Source organism: Schistocerca piceifrons, chromosome 1 (genome assembly GCF_021461385.2).
Source record: "Schistocerca piceifrons isolate TAMUIC-IGC-003096 chromosome 1, iqSchPice1.1, whole genome shotgun sequence".
NCBI lineage: Eukaryota > Metazoa > Arthropoda > Insecta > Orthoptera > Acrididae > Schistocerca > Schistocerca piceifrons.
Genome location: NC_060138.1, coordinates 804,434,275 through 804,444,577, shown reverse-complemented (window position 1 = coordinate 804,444,577; position 10,303 = coordinate 804,434,275).

Below are 10,303 nucleotides of genomic sequence, written 5' to 3'. Positions count from 1 at the left end.
GCATTGATATTGTTGAAAGGATTGCCAATGATTATGAGTGGTTCAGTCCTGTGATCACAGATAATGAGTCCTAGGTATTAGAGTATGATCCTGTGACAAAGCGGTAAAGTGAGGAGTGGCACATTGAGACATCTTCTCAACTTATTAAAGCTCCAATGAGGAAATCAAAGATCAAAACATTCCTCATTTGCTGTTTTGCCAGCAGGGGTACTGTGCATACAGAATTTTCTTCCTTCAGGACAAGCTGTCAACAAAGAATTTCACAAAGATGTCCTTGAAAGGCTCAGGAAAAGGGTGAATCAAGTGGCACAGGATATTGCAGACAAGTGGATGTTGCATCATGACAACATACCATGTCACACGACCATTTCTATCACAGAATTTTTGACCTCAAAATGTTTTCCTGTTGTTCCACAGCCCCCCCCCCCCCTATTCATCTTATCTGAATCCTTGTAACTTTCTTTTTTCCCCAAAAATGGAAAATATCTTAAAAGGATGTCGTTTCGGGACCCTGGAGAACATTCAAAAGAATGTGACAGACATTTTAAAAGCTCCACTAGTTGAAGCTTTTCAGTGCTGCTACCAAGAATGGGAAAAACAACTCTGCTGATGTGTACCTGCCAAAGGTAACTATTTTGAAAAGGACAATATTGTTGTTCGAAAAAAAAAGCTTCAGTCAATAAAAAATCAATCTCATTGCTTTTCTCACACACCTCCTATGGCATTTTTGCATTGACTAAAAATGACTGAACAAAATTACAAACAGAGATTTCTATCCATTGCTGTATATCAACGATGCCCTGGTCTACTGTCAAGGAAAAAAGTATTTATGAACTGTGAGTATGGAGACAGGCTTCTGGCAAATCAGTGCTGAGGATGCTGACCTGGAAAAGACTGCCTTCGTAACTGCCGACTACCACTGTTATTTTAAAGTTATGCTCTTTGGACTATGTAATGTTTTGGCCACCTTTAAACATATAATGGTCAATTTGCTTCAACGTATTAAGTGGATGGTGTGGCTTTGTCATCTAGATGATAATGTTGTCTTTTCGAAAACATTTGAAATACATCTAAGCCACCTGACAACTGTTTTGAAGTGTGGTTCAAACTTCAGGCCTGCCTGAATCCAAAAAAGTGCCTCTCCGCAGCTGAGGAAAATAAAAATACTGGGGCACCTGGTTAATAACGATGGAGTCTGTTCCGATCTAGAGAAAACAAGAGCAGTTACACGTCGTCGACTCCCTGCGGCATTCGTGATGTGCGAAATTTCTTCCAAATGTGCTCGTACCACCAGCGATTCATGAAGGACTTCTGTCCCTTACAATAAACACTGGAGGAGGGCTGAGGCTTCAGAAGTATGATGTCACAATGGTAAAGAAAAGTGGATGCAAACACAAAAATGCAGACTGTCTATCAAGGAATCCTTTGACAGAATACAGCAGCGATGATAAAATCACAGTCATCGCTACATTAAATGACATTGCTGCTGACCAGAGTGAAGCTCCAGCACTGTTGAAAACCATAGAAGCCTTGAAGAAGGAGGTACCAACCAAAGGAGAATTCCAATTAATAAAAAGAACATTGTGTAGGAGGGACTGTGTGATCCAATGGGGAGGAAATGGTTGCTCCTCATGCAACATCATCTATGGCTAGATAACCTGAAGCATTTCCGCCACTCCCTGACTTATGTCCACCTGGGATTAGTGAAGACTATATACAGACTAAGACGTAAATATCATGGGGTAGGTTTCTACCAATCCGTTAGATACTATATGAACCACAATAAGGAATGTCAGTAATGGAAGAATGTCCTGCAATTACCTTCAGGGCCAATTCCTCCTGCAACAGCGCTTAAACCAGACTGGAATCGACGTTTTAGGGATGTTACTGAAGTTGAAAAACGAGGTCTATAGATAATAATCTGCACCGACTACGTCTTGTGCTACTTTGTCACCAACGCTGTGCCAACTGCCAAAGCAATGGGAATTGCTAGGTTCCTTGTAGAAGACATTATTTTGAAACACAGAGCAGACTGTTATCTGAGGTAAATTCACGTTGCGACACCACTCACAGAATGTCACCTGCCTGCCACCTATAGACGAATATCGTAACAGGGCACTTTAATAAAACGTTGGCAGATGTCCCCTCGATGTATGTTGAGATCGAACAAAGAAATTGAAATACAGTACTACCCACCGTGACATTTGCATATAAAACAGCAAAGCAAGCTACTACAGATTTAAGACTGTTCTTTCAGCTCCATGATCGCATGCGCTGTTGGACTTCCGATGCATATAAAGGTGCAGTTATTTGCGTGTGGAATCAGTTATGGGCGAGAGCAGAGTAGCTTTTCTGACCTGATGATGGCGGCCAGGTGGACCGCTGAAATATTGTGCTCAGATGACACTTTGATTCGGCTGGAAACCCGATAAGAATTTCATATACTAATACGCCGGGAAAATCTGCATGGTTACAAATTACATTGTTGTTTGGGAAGATGACGTCAATGAATGGATGCAAATTGACTCCAAGTGGAGCTACCTATGTGCACAGTGCCTTGTTGACAACTTGGGTCCACGGCTTCGTGTGGTCTGCGCCACATTCGAACCATACTGTCAGCTCTTAGCAACTGAAATCGGGACTCATTTTACCAGGCCATGGTTTTGCAGTCGTCTAGGGTCCAACCAATATGGTCACGAGCCCAGGAGAGGCGCTGCAGGCGATGTCGTGCTGTTAGCAAAGGCACTCGCATCGGCATCTGATGCCGTAGTCCATTAACACCAAATTTCGCCACGCTGTCCTAACAATTATGTTCGCCGAAGTCCCACATTGATTTCCGCGGTTATTTCACGCAGTGCTGCTTGTCTGTTAGCATTGACAACTCTATGCAAACGCCGCTGTTCTTGTTGGTTAAGTGAAAGTCGTCGGCTATTGCGTTGTCCGTGGTGAGAGACAATGTCTGAAATGTGGTATTCTCGGCACACTCTTGACTCTGTGGATCGCAGGATACTGAATTCCCTGGCGATTTCCGAGATGGGATGTCCCATACGTACAGCTCCAAATACCATTTCGCTTTCAAAGTCTTTTAATTCCCATTGTGCAGCCATAATCATGTCGGAAACCTTTTCACATCGATCACCTAAGTACAAATGACAGCTCCGCCGATGTATTGCCCTTTTACACTTTGTGTAAGCGATACTACTCCCATCTGTATTGTGCATATCGCTGTGCGATGGCTTTTGTCACCTCGGTGTATAATCAAAATATAGGTCACTGGTTTGTACAGTCTTGTTGCCACTGCGGTACACGGCTCGTTCATTAACCACAGTACACAGCATATAAAGAACACAAACTCGTTTATAAGCTGTAGGAGAGAATCCAGCCGTCACAGTAATCCTCGCAAAGTCTTAAGTCCCTCGCAGTTGCAGTAACAATAGCTGGATCACAGACTCTAAATACTGAAGGGGACAACACGCAAGTGTTCGTCCGCTAGGCGCATTGGCATCTTTATTCTGAGCCGGAACAAGCTGGTGGGCGTCAGATAATCTTCGTTACGCCGAGAATCGTTTCCTGGTTTGTACAGCCGCTCCGATGTAACTGCGGTGATCTGCATGGTGGACTTCTTCTTCTTTAGTGTTCAACTCAGGCGATGGTTTGCAGCAGTACGCTATTCCCCCTCTTCATTTGCGCTTATGTAGCGCATAAGCGATTCATAATGTGCTGCATGTAAGGCATCCCTGGTCGATCCCGGAGGTTCTTTTTTCAATAGTACATTCTGCTATAGTTCCCCTGGTGTTACTGTGCTTTAAATGTTGTCCTATGAGTTCCTCTTTTCTCGTTTGGATGTGCCTCCGCCGAGATCTGGTTTCCTGAAATCTTCGCAGTACCTCTTCATTGGTAATTCTGTTTCTCCAGCTGATCTTCAGCAGCCTTCTGTAGCACCTAATCTCTAGTGTTTCTAGCCTTTTTCTCACTTGTTTTCTTACTATCCATCATTCACACCCATGTAGGGACACTCTCCAAATGCTTTCATGATCCGTTTCCCTATTTCAAGAGTGATGTGCTTGCGGATGAGTATGTTCTTTCTCAGATAAAATGTAATTTTAGACTGCTGTATTCTACTCACAATTTCTTTCCGGCTTATTCCATCCCTTGTGATCTTGCTGCCTTCCAATTCTTATTCTCCGAGGTTCACATTTTTTTTCGGCACTGCATACCATTACTTGTCTTTCGGTTGTTTATTCTCACACCTTGCTGGTTGCAGAAAATCATTTCCATTGTCCTGAGCACATTTTCTAGATCTTTCGTCTCTGTGACCACAGCAATATCATCTGCGCAACACAGCTTGTCTATCTTCTGCGCATTGATTTTGATATCCACCTCAGTAGTTTCGCGAACTTGATCTGTAGTTTTATGGATGTAGGCATTGGATATTATAGGAGAGAGAGAATATTCTCGTCGTGCCTTTCCCAAATTTTGTCTCTTGTTCTTGATGAAAATTCTTAAACACAGCCACTTCGTTCTTACAGAAGCCAAGTACCACCCGCATGTATTCGTATTTTAGATATACTTTCTTCAGCATTATAACTATCTCTTGCCATATAACATTATCAGTTACCTTTTCCACGTCTGCAAAGGCAGCGTAAGTTGGTTTACTTTTCTATATTTGCTTTTTGATAAGATGCCTCAGTGCAAGAATCGCTTCCCTTGATTTCAGCCTCCTCCTGAATCCAAACTGATCTTCACTCAACATATCCTCCACATTCTCCTCTTTCTGCTCAGAAATTACTGGGGCGTTTGAAAAGTCCGCGCAAAAATAAAAACTACTTACGTGTTTGGGGTAAATATTTTTTTTATTTTTCGAAATAGTCTCCTTTAAGACTTATACACGTCGTTCAATGCCGTTCTAATTTGTTGATCCATTCCGAACAATAGGAATTGTCCAAGTCTGCAAAATAGCTATTAGCTGCTGCAATCACTGGGGCGTTTGAAAAGTCCGCGCAAAAATAAAAACTACTTACGTGTTTGGGGTAAATATTTTTTTTATTTTTCGAAATAGTCTCCTTTAAGACTTATACACGTCGTTCAATGCCGTTCTAATTTGTTGATCCATTCCGAACAATAGGAATTGTCCAAGTCTGCAAAATAGCTATTAGCTGCTGCAATCACCTCCTCATCGGAATAAAATCTTTGTTCCGCCAGCCATTTCTTCAAATTGGGGAACAAATAGTAGTCTGAGGGAGCCAAGTCTGGAGAATAGGGGGGATGAGAACGAGTTGGAATCCTGTTTCCAATAATTTTGCGACCACAACTGCTGAGGTGTGTGGTGGTGCATTGTCGTGATGGAAAAGGACTTTCTGCGGTCCAATCGCCGGCGTTTTTCTTGCAGCTCGGTTTTCAAGCGGTCCAATAACGATGAATAATATGCACCTGTAATAGTTTTACCCTTTTCCAGATAGTCGATGAGGATTATCCCTTGTGAATCCCAAACGACAGTCGCAATAGCCTTTCCAGCCGAAGGAATGGTCTTCGTCTTTTTTGGTGCAAATTCTCCCTTGGTAACCCATTTTTTAGATTGTTGTTTGGTCTCAGGAGTATAGTAATGTATCCACGTTTCATCCACAGTGACGGAACGACGCTTAAAGTCCTGCAGTTTCTTCCTGAACAGCTGCAAACCATCCCTGCAACACTTCACACGATTCCGTTTTTGATCAAGCGTGAGCAATCGTGGAACTCATCTTGCGGATAGCTTTCTCATGTCCAAATGTTTATCCAAAATATTATGTGCCCGTTCATTCGAGGTGCCCACAGCACTAGCAATCTCATGCACCTTAACTTCTTCTGTCATCCATCACCATGTCATGGATTTTATCAATGATTTCTGGAGTCGTGACCTCCACAGGGCGTCCAGAACGTTCAGCATCACTTGTGCCCATATGGCCACTCCGAAAATTTTGAAGCCACTTATAAATTGTTCTAATCAAAGGTGCAGAGTCAGCGTAATGTTTATCAAGCTTCTCTTTAGACTCCTGAGGCGTTTTGCCTTTCATAAAGTAGTGATTAATCACTACACTAAAATCTTTTTCTTCCATTTTTTGACAATCACTCGACTTCCTTGATTCACACGAATGCGAAACACAAAGAAATAGACCAATATGGCTGAAACTTGGTGTGCATTCTTTCCAAAGATGCTACTAACTAAACATGACCTCGATATGCGCCGGTGGTGCCATCTCTCGGACTTTGCTCGGACTTTTCAAACGCCCCTTGTGTCTTTAAGTCTTAAGAGAATTTTTGACATGTGTGATATTTGGCTTAAGGTACTGTTTGTAGTTGTCGTCTTCTTTGGTACGTGAACCGTGACCCATTTCTGGAAGTATGCGGAATGTTGTCTCCTTTGTCATCTCCGCCTGCTTCCTCTTCTTTTCCTAATACATCCTCTGATGAAAGTGTTCCATCATACAATCCCATAGTGTATTCTTTCTAACTCTTCATCATGTCTTTATCAAACAGCACTTTTCCATCTGTCTTCTACTTTATTCAAAATTGTTGTTTTGCATTTGTGAAAAAAGTTGTTTGCTGTCCTGTATGCGATATCAGTTCTTCCATTTCGCATATTTTCTTCCACTCTCTGCACATTTCCTCAAGAAGACTTTCTTTTGCTTTACTAATTTCTCTGCTAACTATGTTTCCCATTATTATGTAGTCAATTTGCCTTGTTCGTTTATTGCAATTTTACATAACTATGTACTAGGGGGAAGAAATGAAAGGGGAGCTCGGATAATTGAGTTTTCTCGAAGCACCGATTAATTTCTGCAAACACACATTTCCACCACTATCGGAATACACCTGGCATTGCATTTTAGTGAAATCACGTTTCAGATATCAAGTTAAAGACTGTAGAAACTATCCATCTGCAGACATAGGCTGTGACAACAACCTGGTTCACTTACATTTAAATGCCTGAAGAAAAAAAAGAGTAAAGGAGACATGGTAAACAGAAAAACAGAAACTGAAGGACTGGCAAGGCATTAAGAACAGGAAACAGAAAACCTAGCTAAAAATTTGTGCTGACTAACATCTGCTGTAATTCATTTCTTCTCATCTTTGGATTTAGCTTTCCCAAGTATCTTTTCTGTTGTAGTACATACACCAGACTTAGTTTGTTCTCAGCCTTCTTTTAATCCTCCGTGTTCCTGAAACATGATTTCACTACAACGCAATCTATTTGTTGTCTCCTAAGTCTCACGGGGCCTTCCAGGTATTCTTCGTTTGTGATGTTGGAAAAGTGTGTTTGCAACAACTAATTTGTGCTTCGAGCATAACTCTCTTAGTCACGTTCCTCTTTCATTTCTTTTCGTAGTCTGTAGTTACCTACAATCTCCTTTTTCAATTCTTCGTCCCATGACGCACCAGACTTCACGGGTGCAAGGTGTGCAGGCCTTGCGCCAGCCAAGACTAGGCCTATCTCGGCTTTGCTCGGTCCTTGACGGAAGTACCCAGAACAACGAGACATTTCACTAGGTACTGCGTGTGGCATTTTTCGGTCGGTACAACTATCTTTAGTTCGGTAGAATCGTTGTGCCAGCGCTGTTTAACCTTCGCTGTTTGTTCATGGCATGTTCACTGGTCCATTAGCTGTTTGAACAAAAACAGGCAGTCTAGAGACATATAGTCACAAGCCTTTAAAAATGAATGGGAATGAAAGAAGAGAAGGATGAGATTCTTGATATGTATCACACATTCGCACAAGCAATGGGTACTGCAGATTTGCTATGAAATGACATCACAATACTATGCAGAAGGAATTTAAAGATTTAGTTTGCAATGAAAGCGCAAAAAATTACATCTATCGAGAGAAGGTATTCATTATTCTATTCATCAAGAAGCATTTTGTGCTAAATTTGCAGGCATGCAGCACTTGAAGAAATTATCGGTAAGACTAGTGAAATTCCTGAAATCGCACCCATTATTCCCCTGTCAGCTACAATAGTTTTCGATGGAACTGAAAAAGGGTATAGAGACTTTATATGTTACTGCAAAGTACGTTGATTAAGTCAAGGGGCATGCCTGGAATGATTTTTGGATTTAGAACTCGCTATTTTCGAATTTATGAACGAAAAATGAGTGCAGGAACGAAAATTAGAACATTAGGAATGGATTGTAGACCTCACATTTTAAGTGGACTTGACTGCACACTGCCGTTCGGAGTGGCCGAGCGGTTCTAGGTGCTACGGTCTGGAACCGCGCGACCGCTACGTCGCAGGTTCGAATCCTGCCTCGGGCATGGATGTGGGTAATGTCCTTAGGTTAATTAGGTTTAAGTAGTTCTAAGTTCTAGGGGACTGATGACCTCAGAAGTTAAGTCCCATAGTGCTCAGAGCCATTTGAACCATTTTGACTGCACACTGCCCACAGTAAGACTTTGAAAGGTGAGAAAGGACTTCTTTGTGATTTGATGGGGTTGCATTTAGAAAGGAAATCGCGTTGTAGAATGGTTACATTCTGACAAACACAGTCCAGTTCCCTAAGCTTACTGCCGTTGAAGAAAACGTGACGTTTGAAGAATTCATTGCAGCCTTGAAAGAATTACAAGGATAGTCTCCTAAATGTTTCGAGGACACTGTCAATCTTACATCTGTTTTCGAGCTATTTTCGAGACCGTTTGCCGTTTCAGTTGAAAGTACCACTGTACATGTGCAAATGTAGCTGACTGATCTGTAACGTAAATCTCATTTCAAAGACAAATCCCTTTAAAGTTAAAACAGAGCAGGATGTCTACATTGTTTTCCTCAGGTAGAGTTTCCACGTCTGCATAGTGAGGCTACAAAGGTGCTATAATATTTCGACTAACATATTTGTGTGAAAGACGTTTTTTTCGATTATCAAACTAAATAAGTCACCTTACATGGTAACCTGAATGGGAAAAATCTGTGACATTATCTGCTTCTGTCCATTTGCTGACAGTTCGTACTAGATAAAAATTGCATCTTTAGCGTACCAAAAATAACTAAATAATGCTGAAAATGTGTTTTGTTTTTGAGCTATGATGTTGAGGAATGTGAAATATAATACCAGATGCAGTGCGTCTGCATTGCTATTTAAATGCGATAGAAGGAAGGGAGGTAGGGTTTAACGTCCTGCCGACGGAGCACAAGTTACGGTTGTGTCAACGTTGGGGAAGGAAATTGACCCTGCCTCTTCAAAGAAACCATCCCGGCGTTTGCCTGGAGTGATTAGGTAAATCATGGAAAACCTAAATTTGGATGGCCGGACGCGGGTTTGAACCGCTGTCCTCTCAAAAGCGAGTCCACTGTGCTAACCACTGCACTATCTCTCTCGGTATTTAAACGCGACGACTGTACGTATGCTAGGCCACAAAATGTTCACCTTGCCCTCATACAAGTCATCCTAGCGTCAGTGAACTAATGTTTCTCCATTTAATGGTTTGTTACACTGCTACTGCAATCGACGCACATCAGTTTACAGTATCAACTGTTAACCTAAAAATGAAATGCTGTTTCCAGATAAGCATGGTGATCGTGGCGAGGGAAAAAGTAATTAGAATTCTTCTCCTGTGGGCAGATTGATGACTGTGACTCATACTGATGCTAGATGTCTTTAGAATCAGTTGGCCAACCATCATCGGTACACATTACGCTTTATAGGCAGTGTAATATCTTTTATAACTCTACTAGAATAATAGAATAGTTAGAAAACTATAGAAATAACAAGTATAAGTAAAACTTCAAAATAAAATCTCAATTAGAAGTCCCAGTGAAGCTACGCTGGAAACAGTATTTAGCCTCCAAGTTGCCTAACGATGGTAATATCTTAGATGAAGCGAATATCGTTGTACTTTGTACATGGAACCGCTGAAATTAGTCCACATCCACTCTCTCATACATATTAGCAATTTCACTCCGCTATAATATTCACTGAGGGAACATTGAGTCTAACAAAAAAAAAATTATTTACTAAATGTCACTTTGTAGCACAGGGAGTCGTTAACGGTAGTGTATCGAAATGTAGCTAGCCACTTATTAGTTATTTATTCACCCATAGATCATTATCAAAGTACCATCTTAACTGAAAAAGGAAACCACTAAAAAAATAACTGATTTATGCATGGAGTAATATTAAATTATCAAAAAGTAGTCTACAGCATTCACTTGTATCACATCACTGGTCACTTTCTACACTAATTACCTACATTAACACACACACTAGGTTCGATGAAAGGGAAATCTTGATGCTCACCTCCCCACAGTAGAGAGGGGGCAACGTTTGTGAGAAATGGCTA